Raw genomic sequence first — 18848 nt, forward strand, 5'->3', positions numbered from 1 at the left:
CTAACATGTATAAATTCCCATGTTTTTTCCTTCAACAAGTTCGTATTAACTACTATTTACAAGCATTGTTTCCACAGAAAGACCATTTTTAAAACAAAGATAAGTCAATTCATTTTGCAATCAAAATGTCAGCACTCAAAATGCTGGCTCTGCACTAACCTGATGCAGCAGACGTTTCAGTTTGAGTAACTGAGTTTTCACAGCGGTGCAATCCTGGACCATGTGCTGCAGGGTCATCTCATCCAGTGTCACTGTATTTTCTGGTACATCCACAAACATCTTCTGAGCCTGTAAAAAAGGGGGTCCCTCCACAGCTTTCAAAATGACCCAAAAGAGATTCTCTATAGGGAGAGCTTCTGCAAGGGCAGGAGAAGGTGGAGGAAAAATATATGGTTTCAGAACATAAAAATAATAAAGCTGATTAAATTATTTCAACAATCATCATAACTCATTTAACATTACCCAAAAGTCTTCGACTTCACTCACCTCAGCCAGTGACTGTTTGCACTGGGTGGTGCAATAACCCTCCACAGCTATCAAACTATAATCCCTTGCACCCATTCCCTCCGCTTCAACCCCTCTTTCTGTGCACTTTTACCTACAGACTGAATTAACTTTCCTCCTTAGGAATGAGAATGCAAACAAAATACTCTGGGAAGGCCAAAAATGTGGAACAACTATGCTTCTTTCTCTTTCTAGCAGTGACCACATGTTCTCCCGTTTTTGACTTGGCATCTCAGTGGCACACCTTGGCAGCCCCAACCATGCATACACTTAGACTCCCATTTCTTGGGTCCTAGTATGCAGCAAATCTCATTCCAAGATGGAGAGAGAGCCAAGGGCCAAGATTACTGGGAGCTACTGGCAGAGACCAGCAAGGAGAAGCTGAGACAGCTGAAGGCCGTACATCTTAGGGGAAAGGGATTTATGAATATTCCATTTGGAGTGACACAGAGGTTTGAAGATAAAGATCGCACCTCTAAACAGTAGAGTAATAAGGTGAAAATGCTAAGAGAGGAGATAGATAGTTTACAGTTAGGCAGATAGGCAGGGTATGAGCCCGGTGTGGAGGTTGTCTCTCAGCGACAATGCTGGGTACCCACAAGAGCTCAGTTCTCAGAAAGGTACAGGATGCTGCTTGCAATGGTGCTGGCAAAAGTGTAAAAAAAAAAGTCCTTCCATCTAGCTTACTTGCCTAAGACTCCTTGTTGAGAGAGAGAGAAAAAAGAAGGGAGAAAGGAAGGAATTAGAAAGAAAGAAAGAAAGAGGGCCAGCACCGTGGCTCACTAGACTAATCCTCCACCTGTGGTGCCAGTACCCCAGGTTCTAGTCCTGGTTGGGGTGCCAGATTCTGTCCCAGTTGCTCCTCTTCTAGTCCAGCTCTCTGCTGTGGCCTGGGAAGGCAGTGGAGAATGGCCCAAGTCTTTGGGCCTTGCACCCACATGGGAGACCAGGAGGAGGCACCTGGCTCCTGGCTTCGGATCGGCAGTGGCGGCCATTTGGGGGGTGAACCAATGAAGGAAGACCTTTCTCTCTGTCTCTCTCTCTCACTGTCTAACTCTGCCTGTCAAGAAAATAAAAAAGATTCATAGAGAGAAAGAGAAGCAGAGAGAAGGAGAGAGGTCTTCCATTCGCTGGTTCACTCCCCAATTGGCCGCAATGGCTGCAGCTGTGCTGATCCGAAGCCAGGAGCCAGTAGCTTCTTCTGGGTCTCCCACATGGGTGCAGGGGCTCAAGGACTTGGGCCATCTTCTACTGCTTTCCCAGGCCATAGCAGAGAGCTGGATCAGAAGTGGAGCTGCTGGGACTCGAACCTGCTCCCATATGGGTTGCTGGCACTGCAGGTGATGGCTTTACCCACTACGCCATAGTGCCAGCCTCCCAAAAAATTGTTTTATGAAGCAGGATATGGTGTATCCTGGGGAATAGTTTGTCTACACTTGATAATAAATTATATTCCACTGTTCTGTGTTCTAAGAAAGTCAGTAAGATCTGGAAGGTTGATGGTGTTTCCTGATTTTCTACAGTCTTGCTGATTTTGTCTACTAATTCTGTTATTGAGAAAGTTGTATTGGAATGTTTATAATCATGAATTTTTTATTTCTCATTTAAGTCCCTCCAATTTTTCATCATATATTTGTACTTATTTTTATGTGTACATACATTTAGGATTATATTACTTTCTTGGATCACTGACTCTTCTTTCATTGTGTATTATGTCTCCTTATCTAAGGTAGTATTTTTGTTTTGGTGTTTTCTCTATTATTGATATAACTGCTATAGCTTTTATTTGAATAGTGTTTGCATGATACATTTCTCAATCCTTTTGAACTTAATCTACCTATAACATTATATTTGAAGTTAGTTTCTTATAGACGTGTGTGTGTGTGTGTGTGTGTGTCTACAAAATTCACTCTGTCATTTGATTGGTATATTTAAGCCATATATTTAAGCTTTGGTTGGATGTAGGTCTTTCATTTTCTGTTTTATATTTCCTCACTGTTTTATGTTCTTCTGTTTTTTTTCTTTCTTTTTGTGAGTTTGAATTTTCTTACTGTTCCATTTGCATTTAGGTCTTTTGTTTTGTTTTGTTTTCTATTCTTCACTCTATTTTATGTTCTGTTTCTACTTTCTTTCCTTGTTTTGAGTTTGAATTCTTTTAGGGTTCCATTTGAATATATCTGTTGTGATTTTTACTATAATTCTTTGATGCTTTATGGTGGTTGCTGTAGTTGTCACAGTATGCATCCTTAGCTCTTCACAATGTGCTAAAAATCAGTAATTTACCATTTGAAGTAGAATATAAACATCATCCCACCATTTGGTTCCCTTTATTCACATTCAAAACTCTGTGAGACTATGTAATTTTCACCTTCAGCTACCCACTAATGAGGAGAGCATTCTATTATGTATAGATTTGATTGCTTTCAGGATTTTTTTTGTTGGTCTCTAGTTTTCAGAAGTTTGATTGTGATCATGAGTTTCTTTAGCTTTTTTCCTGTTTGGGGTTTGTAGAACATAGATTTATAGGTTTTAGACTTTCACCAAATTTCGGATATTTTCAGTCATTATTTCTTCAAATATCCTTTCTTTCTTGTTTCCTCCTAGGATGCTGACAGCACAAATGTTTCATCTCCAAGGCTCTGTTCAGTTGCTGTTGTTGTTTTTAAATATTTCTCTCTCTCATTTTAATTGGGTAATTTCTATGTATGTCTTCAAGTTCACCGATTCTTCTGTCATCTGCATTCCCCTTTTGAGCCCATTCATTGTGTGTTTTTTAAAGGTTTTATTTATTTATTTGAGAGGTAGATTTACAGACAGAGATAAAGGTCTTCCATCTGCTGATTCACTCCCTAAATGGCCACAATGATTGGATATGGGCCAATCTGAAGCCAGGAGCCAGGGATTTTTTTTCCCAGGTCTCCCACGCAGGTGCAGGGACCCAAGCACTTGGGCCATCTTCTTCTGCTTTCCCAAGCCATAACAGAGAGCTGGATCAGAAAAGGAGCAGCCAGGACATGAACCAGTGCCCATATGGGATGCCAGCACTGCAGTCAGAGGCTTAGCCTACTATGTCACAGCACCGGCCCCTTGTTGAGGTTTATTGTTGTTGTAATACTTCAGTTATTGTATATTTGAACACAGAACTCCTATTTAGTTTTTCTGTATCTTGTGTGTTTCTTTGCTGAGAGGTTCTGTTTCTCCATGTCATTTAAGATGTTCAAGGTTGTTTATTGGAATATTTTTCTAGTAGTTGCTTTGAAGAATTTTCCAGAATATTCCAGTATCTGTGTTATCTTTGGGGTGATGTCTGTGGACCATCTTTTTCCTGTGAATTGGGATTTTACTGGTTGTTATTCTGAGCAATTTTGGATTTTATATTGGCTGTTTGGAATATATAAGGCTCTTGGTCCCGTCTGTGTCCAGTGGAGGATGTTGATATTTTCCTATTGGCAGGTGCCATTTGGGCCACAAGTCCAGTCCAGCCTGTTGTCTGTATGCTGTTCCCGTGGACAAAGGCCCGCTCAGGTTTCAAAGCATTTGCATTGCTGCTGTCTTCTTTCCCCATGCGTGCTCCCCAGGGGCCAGCCTGAAAATTGATGGGAATCTGTGTTTAAATTCTATTGAGAGAGAGAGAGAGAGAGAGAGAGAGAGAGAGAGAGAGAGAGAGAGAGAGAATCTTCCATCTGTTAGTTCACTCTCCAAATGCTCACAATAGCCTGGGCTGGGCTGGGAATTCAAACCGGTTCTCCCAACTAATTGACCTGTGGCTGCTGCCTCCCAGGGTGCACATTAGCAGACACTGGGAATAGGGATAGAGCCAGAACCCAAACCTCAGCACTCTGATATGGAAAGCCATGTCATGAGTGGTGTCTTCACCTCGTGCCAGTGCCTGCCCTTGTTCTTGGTTCTTTATCTGCTGATTAGGACACTGTCTGTGTGTGAGCAGTTCTGTGGTGAGCCCAGGAGTCACAGAAAACCTGGTGGAGCTGCTTTCCTGAGCCCTTCCTCTCTGGGAGGTCTCTGTTTCTTTTCTGTTCCCAGGGGCTCCCCTTTTCAGTTCCTCTAGCTGGGCAGCTGTGGCTTTGGAGAACTTGCTTTGCTGCACACTTGTGTGGATGCACCTGCCTCCAGAGCCAAGGGGTGAACTGACAGGCAGCTTCAAGTACTCTGAATTTTTGCCCCCTATCCCCATCCACCTGCCACTGTTCACTTGTGAGAGTCCTTGAGGTACTGCTCCATGCTTTTTAGCCAGGTTTTATGGCTTCACCATGAAGAGGTGTTGTTACCCCATTGTCCCACATCAGTGTTTGGTAACCAGATGTGCAATGTTTTCCCCTGGGGTAGTCTTCAATGGAGCCCTCCAGCTGGGGTCCACCACCCTTCTTCACCCCAAGGCTGAAGAGTTCTTTTTTAAAAAAGATTTATTTACTTATTTATCTATTTATTTATATATAAGGCAGAGTGACAGAGGCAAGGGAGAGAGAGAGAGAGAGAGAGAGAGAGAGATCTTCCATCTGGCAGTTCACTCCCTAAATGGTTGAAACAGGGCCTGGCACTGTGGCACAACAAGTAAAGCTACTGGCTGCAGTACCAACATCCCATATGGGCACCAATTCATATCCTGGCCGTTCCACTGTGATCCAGCTCCCTGATGATGGGCCTGGGAAAAGCAGTGGAAGCTGGCTCAAGTGCGTGGGTCCTTGCACCCATGGAGGAGACTTGGGAGAACCTCCATAACAACTATTTGCATGGTGTTTAGATTGTATTAGGCATTCTAAATAATTCAGAGATAATTTAACTTAAAAGGGAGGATGTGCATGTGCTATATGGAAATGCAATGCCATTTTGTGTTCCGGACTTTAGCATCACAGGAGGGTCCTGGAACCAACCATCCATGCATGCCAAGGGGTGACAGTGTCTCTGGTTCTGCTGGTTTTGCAATGGTCAGAGAAGTGGGCAGCTGGGACTCTGTGTGGCTCTGAGCCTCTGCTTCCCAGTGTGCGATTTCAGAGCAGGGATGGTGGGTGCAGGGATTGCAGTTACTGACAGTTATTGGATGGATTTTTGGCAATGTCAACCCTGTGTGCGTCTGAGTCCAGGTCGGCACTCTCCTCTGGACGCCACCTGCTTTTCCTCTGTCTATGCCCAGCTGCCAACCCTGTGTGGTCCTCCTGATGGCTCCAGCGGGCCCGTCCACTGGTTGTGGGTCACTACACAGCATCTGCAAACCCAGATGGAGGGTCTGTTTTCTGAGTGGGAAGAGCTATTTAGGGGCACTGGGTCAGGCCTCTTTTGGGTCCAGTTTGCTCATTTTTCTTTCCTGTTGTTTGATGTGTTTGAAAAATCATAGCAGCTTGCAGCCCTTGGCCTAAACATGTTTGATTAGCTGGTTCATCGTGGAAGATGGCTCCACAGGGTGAGAATCCAAATGAGGTTGAAAGTTGTGGCATCCATCTCTGTGGCAGGGGCACCTGCTCTGTATTTAAATAGGTCACTCCACGGGGCAGCTTCTGCCTGATGGGACTTGGAGAGTGACTTCTGTCGGAGGCTACTGTGCCGAGAGACCTCATCTACAGAACATCAGCAAGCATGGCAAGGGGTCCTTGGCTTTGACCTTGGGCACATCCCATTGTTCTTCATGTCTGTTAGATGGGTCTGTAATAGCATTTATGTCTTAGTTTTGTCGTGAGGATGAAATGAGAGGATGCATGTAAAGCAGGTAGTGCCAGCACACGGGGAATAAGTGCTGAAGAAATCCAAATGGCACTCCTCAGCATCTTCTTCTTTTTAAAGATGTGTTTATTGGCTGGCACCGCGGCTCACTAGGCTAATCCTCCGCCTGCGGCGCCGGCACCCCGGGTTCTAGTCCCGGTCGGGGCGCCGGATTCTGTCCCGGTTGCCCCTCTTCCAGGCCAGCTCTCTGCTGTGGCCCGGGAGTGCAGTGGAGGATGGGCCAAGTCCTTGGGCCCTGCACCCCATGGGAGACCAGGATAAGTACCTTGTTCCTGCCATCGGATCAGCACAGTGTGAAGGCCGCAGTGTGTGGGCCGTGGCGGCCATTGGAGGGTGAACCAACAGAAAAAAGGAAGACCTTTCTCTGTCTCTCTCTCTCTCACTGTCCACTCTGCCTGTCAAAAAAAAAAAAAAGATGTGTTTATTTATTTGAAAGGCAAAGTTACAGAGAGGGGGAGAGAGAGAGAGAGAGAGAGAGAGAGAGAGAGAGAGAGGTCTTCTATTCACTGGTTTACTCTCCAAATGGCTGCATTGTCTGGAGCTGGGCCGATCTGAAGCCAGGAGCCAGGGGCTTCTTCCAGGTCTCCCACATGGGTGCAGGGGCCCAAGGACTCGGGCCATCTTCTACTGCTTTCCCAGGCCATAGCGGAGAGCTGGATCAGAAGTGGAGTAGTCAGGACTCAAGCCGGCACCCACTTGGGATGCCGGCACTGCAGGCGGCAGCTTCACCTGCTACGCCACAGCACCAGCCACCAGTATCTTCTTGTCCTTCCTCTTCCGTGCACATTGTGGACCCTGGGTGGGGCTCCTGTTTTCTTGGAGTGTTGTCCTCGGGTGTGAGAAGGGAACAGCAGTGCCTCCTCTGCAGACTTGTGGGAGGATTCAAGGGGGAGCCATTACAGAACCCTGGGGACCAGTGGGTTTCCAATTCTAACCACCTCTCTGACTTTGTTGGGTTCATATCAATGTCTGTGTTTTCTAAAGGTTATCAATATGCGAGGAAAGGTGGCTCTTGTGCTGTGCCTTGCCCGAGTGAGGCAGTGTCCTGAGACTCACCATTCCACTGAGCAGAGAGCCAGAGACCCCAGCTCTAGAACTGGGTGGTCCTCCCCTCTGGACGTTGCCCCCCATTCTGTTGCCCTGCTTATCTCAGAGCCGTCCTGGAAGCTGTGCAGCCTCCACCTGCTACCCCAGGCCAGAAAATGCCACAAACTCCTCCTCCTCTCTTACCTTTCTTTCCTTACCTCAGACCCAGTGGTCCTCTGGGGATGGCCATCAAGTTGAAGGGCTCATTCCCTTCTTGTCCAGGTCCTTCAGGACATATTCTCCTGCTTCTGAATCCCTGCCTCCAAATCACCTCCTCCTCTTCTGCCTGCACCTGCCAGCTCATTCTGTCTATACCACCTTCCCCATCCTCACAGCCAGCCCCCTCCCCCTCTTCCCTTCCTAAGCCTCCGGTTCACTCTCTGTCTACACCTCAGCCTGGCTCCTCCGGTTACATCTCCCAACCTAGCTGATCCTTTCGCCCCTGTCCAGCTGTGCTCGCAGCAGCAACCACAGCGCGCTGGGACCACAGACACAATCAAGCTACTCTCAGCCACCCCACCCCCTCCACCCGAAATGTTCTTCCACCTGGGGAGACCTCCAACCCCACCTTTGAAGATGGTGGTGGTCCCCAGTAATCTCTCCCTCTCCCATCTGGTTTTGTAGAGCCCTTTCCTTTGGAAAACCCACCAGGGAAAACTTGCCCAGGAACCCAACCTGGCCGCCTGCCTCTGCTCACCAGTACCTGAACATCACACATTGCTACAGGGAATCACAGAGACTGCTGCTGGTTTTGCTTTGCATGCTTCCTCACACATCTCCATGGGTTTCTCCCTGCCTCCCTGAGCACCTGTTCCATACTTCATCCACTGTCAAGCCCCTATCCACCTCCTTCCCCACCGCAGCCATCCACTGGGAGCCCCTCATTTCCTGCCTCCAGAGCTGGGAGTCCACCTGCCTCTGCAGCCATTGGCTCCCTGCCCCATCTGGGGATGCCAGAGGGAGGGAGTGTCCTCCATGGAGCAGCCACGTCCTCAGATCCAGGCTCTGGATCACGGCCATTTCCCCTCTCCAGGATTTTCCTCTCGTTTGTTTACCACATCTCCCTCTGGACACATTACAGGTTTCTTCTTCCTCTCATTTGCTCACTGCTGCTCTGCCTGGAAACTTGCGCAGAGTCTTGTAAGGAACACACACACACACATACACATTTTCCCACACCCCTGCAGTTGTAGCCCCAACTCTCCAGCTGTTTGCTCCCCTTTTGTCTGCTTTTCCACCCACCTGGGTTTGGCTGCTGATTTTCCCCTCCTTGCCCGGAAGTGGCTGTCGCCAAGGCCACCTGTTGTCATAGCTCCCCCCAGGTGTGCCGCTCGCCCTGCTCACCCTGCCCCCACATTATGACACTGCCTTCAGCACAGGGCTCCCCTTACTGCACAGGACGTTCTCTCAGCCTCCTTTGCAGGCTGCCCCTGTGCCTGCCCAGATTCCAGCCCCCACAGTCCAGAGAGAGCAAGCCTTTGCCTCTTGTCTTCTCTCTGGGCTTCAGCCGCACCCATGGCTTCAGTATTTATCCATTAAACTCAGGGCATCCATGTCCCATATCAGAGTAACTGGGCTTGATTCCCTGCTATGGCTCCTGCTAGTACACACTCTAGGAGATTGTGGTGGCTCAAGTAATTGGGTTCCTGCCACCTATAAGGGACACCTGGTTGAGTTCCCACCTCCTGGCTTCAGCTTGGCTCAGTCCTGGCCATTGCAGACATTTGGGGAGTGAACCAGCAGATGGGTGCATTGTGTTCTTCCTGTTTCTCTCTCTCTCTCCCTCTCTCCTCTCTCTCTCTCTCTTCTTCTCTCCTTCTGTCTCTCTGCCTCAAAATAAACAAACATACAAGTAAATAAATATATAGATTTAATCTTTTCCCAATGCTAGTCTCTTACCCAGACATTGCGTATGAGCCGTGGCATGTACCTGGGTGTCTCACAGGCATCTTGGCTTTGATAAACCCCCAAAGAGGATTCGCCCTCCTCCTCCCCAGGTCCATTCCTCTTATACAGTGGCTCTGCAGCCACCAGCTGCTTGAACCCCAAACAGAAATCATCCCTGATCTTCCCCTGCCCTTCACACCCTCCGTTCAGCTGGACAGGTGCACCTGCCTCAGAAGGAACTAGACTCAGCCAGAAGGAAGCAATAGGTGGCGGATGATCTGGGCCTCTTAAGAGCTCTGTGCTTGTTCCCCAACGTGGGCCAGAGCAGTGGACGTCCCGAGGAGTAGGGAGGGATATGAAAGGAGTTTTAGTAGATCCTACCTCCCTGTTCCCCAGGACAGAGGGCTAAGCATTAATAATTGAAAGTGTCTTAAAATTATAGTGTCTTTCTGGGACCAAGGAGAGTGACTGGAGGAAAAGAAAGCTGTCTTTCTATTCTTACTCTGCTGGGTTCTGATTGTTCAATAAACCACTCATAATAAACATGACAGCACTCCTATTTAAGACTTTTCAAAGACATTCTACTAGGCTTCTCATGAAACCTGAAGTTTGCATGGGGGGGGGGCTCCATGCTGTCCACCTTTCCACCCTGAGGGGTTTCTAGCCCCAGGTCCTCTGTTCTTGGAAAGGTTGTGGCTGCTTGCTTCTCATCCTTTTCATGACACCCCTGAGTAGAAATACCCTGCTGTCCCCTCTGGCTGGACATGAGCTGGTTAGGGAGGGCAGGAAAGGGGAATCCTGCCTGGCTCTGCAAATCCTTGCTAAACACCCCCAGCTGGGAAGGCTGCTGCGTGTGGGGGAGGGGTAGGCTCCTGAGTGGAGGGGGCTGGTGGTTACTTCCCCACTGACAGGGACACCCCTCGAGGGAAGGATGCTTGTGCAGGATCTTGTGCATCTGGAACAGTCCTGAAGGTCAGGGGTGCTCAGCAAGCACTTGTTGAATCAGGGAAGGTTGCATGTGGGTTAGGCTGGGGGGGGGTATTGTGCTGAGCTGATCATGGAGCAGGTTCTGGATGCCAGCGTCTGCCTGCTTCCCTCCCCTCTGCAGGCTGGGCTCAGGCTCCCCTGTGCTTCTCAGACCTTGGCGAGGTGCGCAGGAGCAGCAGGTTGCAGGGGGAGATTGAGCAGTGATGCTAAGCTTCTCCAAGCCACCGTGTTTGCCTGATTGTTACGCAACGCTCTTCCCAGCTGGCCTCCCTGCCAGACCCATCTCTGCAGCTAATGCCATTTCCCCGGCAGAATGCACAGACAAATCAAATATCGCAAACAACCTGTATTGTTATCAGCTTTTTCCCTTGGATTGACTGCTCTGGCGCCCACCAAGGGCTTTTGCAGGGCATCTGTTTTGGAGCTGTTCTGGGTTTGCTCTCTGCAGGCGATTGCTTTTAAGACAAAGGCCGTTGGAGACAACTTCATTACCTTCCAGATTTTTCCTCTGTCTAATGTGGGCTGCCTCAACCACGGGTGAGTGACTGACTGTGGACATCGTAGCACACCTCTCTGCATCCACCTGTCTGCAAGCAAACATTGGGAGGCAGGCACAGCCTTCTGTCCCAGTCGGGCTTAGCATTGCAGACTTTTATTAAACAAACGATTTATCAAGCCCCCTGAATGCAATGGACAGGACGCCAGCCACGTAGTCTCCCATGCCTCATTTTATTTCCACCAGGTCCCAGTGAGGGAGGCGGGCTCTTACTGTATTTCTTCTTTTGAAGGAGTGAGTGAACGCTTCAAGAGATGAAATGGTATATTTAGAAGGTGGCAGATTTATCCTAAGGAACCAGGCCTTGCTCCTGTCTCCTTGGGAACTGGCCTTGGGGGAAACAGAGGCAGGCTAAGAACTGAGTGGTTCTTTGGCCTCCCACTGTGGGCCCAGGAGCCACAGCCAGGAGATCAGGTACAGCCATGTCCGGAGATAGAACCACCCCCAGGCACTGGTTCAGGCTCTGCAGATAGAAAATGGAGGTACTTCCAGCTGGTGGCCGGGGGCAGGGGCTGGCATGCCGGGGTGGGGGGCACTTTGAGCATGCTGGCAGTCTGGGGCCCTGGGTGTTGCTTCTGCACAGACAGTGGCTCCTACAAGGAGGACCTGCCCTGTGAGCTCGATGTACCCCAAGTCCTACCTCTGGCTCTGGTCTGGTTGCACCTGCTACATCCATCAAGTTCGGGGAGGCGGAAGAAGTTGATCTGTGCTTCCGAGAACAGAATCAGGGGAGAATGCCTCAGACAATGAGTCAGAAAGCCCTGGGCTACAGCGCAAGCTCTGTCCATTGTGCAGTGGCCTTGGGCACAGCAGCGGAACCTCTCAGTTTGCCTTGCCCCATTAGCACCTCGGGGTAGAAAAACCTGCTGCCCTCCTGAGGACTGAATGGTGCACACCAGTGGTTCTCACCTGGGGTCCGTATTGCCCCCCTAGGCCACATGGGGCAATGTCTGGAGGCATTTCTGATAGTTACAGCCAGGGGCACAGGGTGCTACTGGCATCTAGGGGGCGAGGCCAGGCAGTGCTGCTGAGATCCTACAGTGCAGAGGTTAGCCCTTCACAGTTACCCAGCCTCCAACGGCAGCAGTGCTAGGTTGAGAAAGCCTGGGGTAAGTGATTAAGCATCACCCAGCGTTTAGCGCCCCAGAGAGTGTTAATCAAGGCTAATTGAATTAGATTCAGGGTGTTAAGAACCAGAGGGCTTCTGACAGGGGCTCCCAGCAGGCACTGCTATGCTCATGCTCCATAGCTTGCCCTGGGCCCAGGGTGGGGGCTGCTGGGGAGGTGCACCTGAGTCCTGAGCTGGCTGCTGATGGAGGACATTCCCTTTGCCTCTCCCTGCCTGTCTCATGACAGCAGCCCACAGAGCTCCCAAGGGTCAGCTGTCTATGACACCTCTCCCCAGGTGCAGGCATGTGCTCGGCTTTGGCCAGCACCAAGCCCCTGTTCTGGCCAATCCTCCCAGCTCCAGGTCCTGTAGGCAAAGTACAACCCACTCTCCTGGGTTGATGGGGAGGGTCTCCCTCCCCAAGACCTCTCAACAGCCTGGCTTCCTTGTTGTCTTAAGAGGCCCATGCCATAGCCCCAGGTGGTTGGGGGATCCTGCAGCCCAGCAGGCTTGGGCTTGAAGCAGACTCCTGGCCTTGGGCCGAGTGCAACAAAGCCATAGGAAGGAGGAAGGGGCATGTGTCTCTTGCTGGTCCCATGCAGACTGGCTCCAGGTCTTTGAGGCCGCCAGGCTGAGGATTCAGGTGTGCAGGGCATCTTTGGGGAGCTCGTGCGAGTCACTAGCAGCAGGTGCAAAGGAAGATGAGGGGGCAGGGAGCTGGGGAGACCCCTCTCTGTGGCTCAGGGAGAGGTGATGAGACTGCTGCAGGCTCTGGAGAGGGGAGGAGGGCGTGGGGGAGACAGAGCAGGTGTCAGGAGGGTCCAGTTGGCTGTGCTGAGGGTGCCCTGGGCCAGAGCAATGCTGAGCCATGGAGGAACGGAAGGAGCACTCTGGTCCTGCTTTTCTTTGCCAAGCCCAGGGGAGGCCTTGAGCAGTGAGCATGGCCTTGGGGAGCAGGAAGGCCGTTGCCTTAGAGTCTCGGGGGACTGCCTAGGCCTGGCCAGCCCCTCTGACACCCTGCAGGTCCAGACGCTCATTGTGTGCTGACAGCCTGGATGCCACACAGCGGCCCTGGTGAGGATGAGCGGCTGCAACCATGGGCGGTGTGGGGAAAGGCATTGCTGTTGGTCCTCAGAGCCCCTCTCTGAGCCTCATTAAGATGGGACCACTGTTTGTACCCTGTCCGCCTCGCCGGGCAGTTGCAAGGTGCAGTTCTGTGTACTTGGGAGCTGCCAGAGAGCTGAGAAACCACCCTGAGCTGGATCCACACAGGGGTGGGGTCCAGTGCAGGACACAAACCTCAGTTTCAGCAGCAGAACTTGGCACTGGTGCTTGCTGCCTTCTTCCCCACCCACGCTTCTCCCCAGTGCCCTCTGCGAGAGGCTCCCCGAGTCTTCCTGTTGAATTTGGTCCAGTCCCAGCCCCAGGCCCAACAGCGTGCATGGGAGAGACCCACTTCCGTACGCGGGGTCTCAGAAGAGGTGGTGGGCCCAGGGGAGGGGCTGGAGCCCCTATCCCTGTCACGGCCATCACCTGCTTCCGTGCAGGCAGCTCCTTCCTCTCTATGGGTCTGCAGCAGCTGCTGGGACTCTGAGCTGTTTCTGGCCCGGGATTGGCTGAGTTCCACGCCGGGGCCTCGGGAGAAAACACCACATGTGTTTCTGAAGTGTTTTTAGGGAACCGTAAAAGTGCCAGGTTGTCTTTTTTTATGATGGTTTTTAAGGTCTTGATTTAAGAGTCTCGCGTCTTCCTGTTCTTGCCTGTGGGTTGCTTCTGCTGAGAAGCTTGGTCCCCTCTGAGAGTGCGCCCTTCCCAGCGCCGGCAGCCACTGTGGGGACAGCGGGGATGATGGCAGAGGCTCAGGTCTCAGATTGGGCCAGGTGCTGTGCAAAGCTGCGGGCCTGCATGGTCGGCCTCGCTCCTGAGGGAGCCCCTGTGGCCTGGGGTTGCCCCCTGGTATCGGGAGAGGCACTGAGGCCCAGGGAAGTCCTAGCTTGTGCTCAGTCACACAGCTGCCCAGAGCTGGGCTCTCCTTGGAGTCCTCCCCACCTCCCCTGCAGCGGTACCACCCACGCTGCTCAGCACAGGAGTCCCAGGAATGGCTGTGCTGCACCCCTACCTTGAGCCAATGTCTCACAGGCACCCAGGCTAACTGCTTTTCTTTAAAAAAAAAAAATTCGTGTAGTTAAGGTATATTTCATGATGTTTTCATATCCATACAAATAGTGAAATGGTTATTGTAGTCAGATTGACATATCTCTCATCTCAGTTACTCTGTGTGTGTGAGATGTATGTTTGATGTATGTGTGTGATGTGTATATATGTGTGGTCTGTGATATGTATGTGGTGTGTGTGTATGGTGTGTGATTCTGTTGTGTATGTGTTTGTGTGATGTGTGGGTGGTATGTGGTGTTTATGATATGTGTATGGTACATGGTGTGAGTGGTGTGTGATGTGTGTGAGAAAATGGTATGTGTGGTGATTGTATCTCTATGTGGTATGTGTGCATGTGATGCATGTGTATGTATGTGATGTATGTGGTATATGTGTGATATGTGTATGTGTGTATGTATGTATATGTGGTCTGTGATGTTTATGTGGTATGTGTATGAGATGTATATGTGCGCGGTGTTGTGTGGTTGTGTGGGGTGTGTGATGTGTGTGTGTATGGTGTGTGATGTGGTTGCATGTGATGTGTGTGTGTGTAGGTGATGTGTTTGATGTGTGATATGTATCTGTGATGTGTATATGTGTGTGTGGTGTCGTGTGTGGTGTGTATGCATGTGGTTGTGTGTGTGATATATGTGTGTATGTGATGTGTGGTGTATGTGTGTATATGTGTTCATGTGGTTGTGTGTGTGGTATGTATGTATAGCATGTGGTATGTGTGTGTGTGTGTAGTGTGGTGTGTGATATGTGTGCATGTGATGTATGTGATGTGTTTGATATGTGTTATATGCGTCTGTGATGTGTATACACATGTGTGTGGTATGTATATGTGTGGTGTGTGTTTGGTGTGTATGTGTATGGTTGTATGTGTGATTTGTGTGTGTGGTGTGTGTGGTATGTGCATGTGATGTGTGTGTGGTGTGTGTGGTGTGTATGTGTGGTGTGTTGTGGCGTTTGTGGTATATGTGTGATTGTGTAGTATGTCTGGAGTGTGTGTGATGTGTGTGTGTGCTATATATGTTTGGTGTGTGACATATATGTGTAGGTGATATGTGATGTGTATATGTGTGTATATGTGTGTGTATGTGTTATGTGTGGTGTGTATGTGTGTGTGGTGTGTATGTATAGTGTGTGATGTGTGTGTGTGTGTGTGCATGGTGTGTGATGTGAATACTTTCCTCACCTTCAAGGCTGTCCAGAAATGACCATTGCCCTCTTTGGCTTCCTCTTCAATTTCTGTCCCCTAAATTCGTCAGTCACAGGGCCTCCTTGTCCACCACAGGGCCTTTGCACTGGCTGTCCCTGCTGACTGCCTCACTCTGCATTCGTCCAGCTGGCTTGCTTCCTCACCCTGTGGGTGCCTCATCAGAGAAGCACCCGCTCCCTTGTCTGGTCCTCACCTGCCCTACATCACAGGGCTTGTTGAGACCTGACATGTCACCTGTCGGCTGGAGGGTTGGTTGAATGTCTCTTTGGCAGGCTATAGTGAAAGGGATGTCTTGCCCCTAAGGCTCCCTCCGTGCCTGAAATAGCACCTGGCACACACTAGACACTGGATGCGTCCAGTGAACCAAGGACTCGTTGAATGAAGGCAGGGATCAAAAGAGTGGTGGGGGTGGGGAAGTGCAAAGCAAGACCTCCAGGAAAGGGAAAGCCGTGTGCTTTAAGGTACGACTTCCAAATGCGGGCATCCAGGGTAAGGGCCCCGACCTGCCAGAGATCCCAGGGCAAGGAGGCAGCGTTTGCAGGAGCTCGGACTCTGTTTGAAGGAGGCCGGCTCATGGCTCTTTGCCCAGCTTCCTCGTGGCTGCTGGGCTTTGTTCGAAGGTGGGGTAGTCCAGGTGGCCCTGTGAAGTTGGCATCCTTGCAGCCGGCTCCATCCAGGTTCCTTACCACGAGGCCTGATGATGTGTGCAGCTCTTCCTTAGAGCGCCTGTGCTTTGTGTCCCTTGCCCGCATGTATCTATGCATGAAGTAGGGCTCATCCTTGCAGTGTGCATGGCCAACTGAAAGAGTGTGCCTGTGGGTGTGTGGGATAAGACCTGCCCGGGGCAGGGGAGAGAGGGGAGACTCACCCCTGGCAGTGGCTGGGGCATCCTGTCTTCTAGGGCCTGTGCCAGGACAGGGAGCCTGTGGGTCAGTCCGTGGTTCCTGGTACTCATGGGGGCCACTGCTCAGCTGTGGCCTGCTGAGATTTCTCCCTGGGAACAGTGATCCTTCCACACTGTGGCTGCCCTGGAGGAAAAGAGGAGACAACTGTTACTTCCTGGGTGTCCGTTATGGCCAGCATCAATCTAGGCATTTACGTGCTTAGGTTGTCTGAGTCCTGGGTTCACTGTGCTCTCACATAGTAAAGCGTAGGAAGCCAGGAAGCTTCACAGCCTTGTCCCTGTGAAGCACCAGAAGGCAGGACCTGAACCCTGTCCCAGGGCTCCACGTGTAGTGCGCAGCTCCTTGCACCGCGCTCAGTGGCAGAACCTCATGCAGACCCTGCTGGCGGCTGATGGCCAGAGCTTTGCCCTGCTCTCTTTATCACTCTCACCAGCACTGCCCAGGACCTCAGCTGCCCTGGGCTGGGAGCTTTACTGTTGTGCCCTGGGGAGGAGGAAGCAGAGAGGTTTGCTGAGCAGGAAACCCCCAGAGATGAACGCCAGGAAGAGGAGGAGGAAGAGGAGGAGGATTGGTCCTAGATCATCCCCAGTTCAGATGCCAGCAGGAGCTTTGCCGCTGAGAGCTCAGAGTCTGGAATCAAGCAGCCTTGGCTGTGGGACCTTGGACGAATCGCTTCTGCTCTTAGAGATTCACTTCTTCATCTACTCTGTGAAAATGGAAATGGCACCTTCTGTCTAAAGCTCCCAGTGTGGTCCTTTTGCCTAGTAAGTTCACAAACAAGAGGAAGAAGTCACCCAGGAGGTACTCCTTGAATGTGTCACTGCTGTTTTGTTGTTCACTTAGCAAATGAAGAGCACCTGCCAGGTGCCCAGAATGTTCTAGGAGCTCAGGGTCCAGTAGTGAACAAAACAGGGGCCGTGGTGGGGGCCAGGAAACAGGCACAGAGGAATCACACCCCTGATCCTGGCAGAATGGGGAAAGGAACTTCGCTGTGACTGGGTCCAGGTAGGGCCCATAGTGGGGGGTGGAAGGAGCGTGGGTTCCAGGAACTGGCACAGCATTCGGAAGGTAATGAGCACGGAATGGGCTTGTCCCCTGAGACAAATGGGAAGCCATTGAGGGCTTTTAAGTAGTGACTGCTATTACCAGATTTGTGTCTGGGTGGAAAGTCCTCTCTGACTGCTGTGTGGAGCCTGAGTGTGGGCGGTACCATGGTGAGGAAGTGAGGGCACCGTGGTGAGGAAGTGAGGGCACCGTGGTAGGAAGTGAGGGCACCGTGGTGAGGAAGTGAGGGCACTGTGGTAGGAAGTGAGGGCACCGTGGTGAGGAAGTGAGGGCACTGTGGTAGGAAGTGAGCGCACCATGGTGAGGAAGTGAGGGCACCATGGTGAGGAAGTGAGGGCACTGTGGTAGGAAGTGAGGGCATCATGGTAGGAAGTGAGGGCACCATGGTAGGAAGTGAGGGCAGCATGGTAGGAAGTGAGGGCACTGTGGTGAGGAAGTGAGGGCACCATGGTAGGAAGTGAGGGTACCGTGGTAGGAATTGAGGGTACCGTGGTAGGAAGTGAGAGCACCATGGTAGGAAGTGAGGGCACCGTGGTAGGAAATGAGGGCACCTGGTGAGGAATTGAGGGCACCATGGTAGGAAGTGAGGGTACAATGGTAGGAAGTGAGGGCACTGTGGTAGGAAGTGAGGGCATAGTGGTGAGGAAGTGAGGGCACCGTGGTAGGAAGTGAGGGCACCATGGTAGGAAGTGAGGGCATTGTGGTAGGAAGTGAGGGCACCATGGTCGGAAGTGAGGGCACTGTGGTAGGAAGTGAGGGCACAATGGTAGAAAGTGAGGGCACCATGGTAGGAAGTGAGGGCAGCGTGGTGAGGAAGTGAGGGCAGTGTGGTGAGGAAGTGAGGGCACTGTGATAGGAAGTGAGGGCACTGTGGTAGGAAGTGAGGGCAGCATGGTAGGATGTGAGGGCATCGTGGTGAAGAAGTGAGGGTACCATGGTAGGAAGTGAGGGCACCATGGTAGGAAGTGAGGGCACCTGGTGAGGAATTGAGGGCACCATGGTAGGAAGTGAGGGTACAATGGTAGGAAGTGAGGGCACTGTGGTAGGAAGTGAGGGTACAATGGTAGGAAGTGAGGGCACTGGTAGGAAGTGAGGGCATCGTGGTGAGGAAGTGAGGGCACCGTGGTAGGAAGTGAGGGCACCATGGTAGGAAGTGAGGGCACCTGGTGAGGAATTGAGGGCACCATGGTAGGAAGTGAGGGCACCGTGGTAAGGAAGTGAGGGCACCATGGTAGGAAGTGAGGGCAGCGTGGTGAGGAAGTGAGGGCACCATGGTAGGAAGTGAGGGCAGCGTGGTGAGGAAGTGGGGGCACCATGGTAGGAAGTGAGGGCACCGTGGTAGGAAGTGAGGGAACCATGGTAGGAAGTGAGGGCACCATGGTAGGAAGTGAGGGCACTGTGGTAGGAAGTGAGGGCACCGTGGTAGGAAGTGAGGGCACCGTGGTAGGAAGTGAGGGCACAATGGTAGGAAGTGAGGGCACCGTGGTAGGAAGTGAGGGCACCATGGTAGGAAGTGAAGGCAGCGTGGTAGGAAGTGAGGGCACCATGGTAGGAAGTGAGGGCACCATGGTAGGAAGTGAGGGCAGTGTGGTAGGAAGTGAGGGCACCATGGTAGGAAGTGAGGGCAGCGTGGTGAGGAAG

This window comes from Oryctolagus cuniculus, chromosome 15 (assembly GCF_964237555.1).
Source record: "Oryctolagus cuniculus chromosome 15, mOryCun1.1, whole genome shotgun sequence".
Lineage (NCBI taxonomy): Eukaryota > Metazoa > Chordata > Mammalia > Lagomorpha > Leporidae > Oryctolagus > Oryctolagus cuniculus.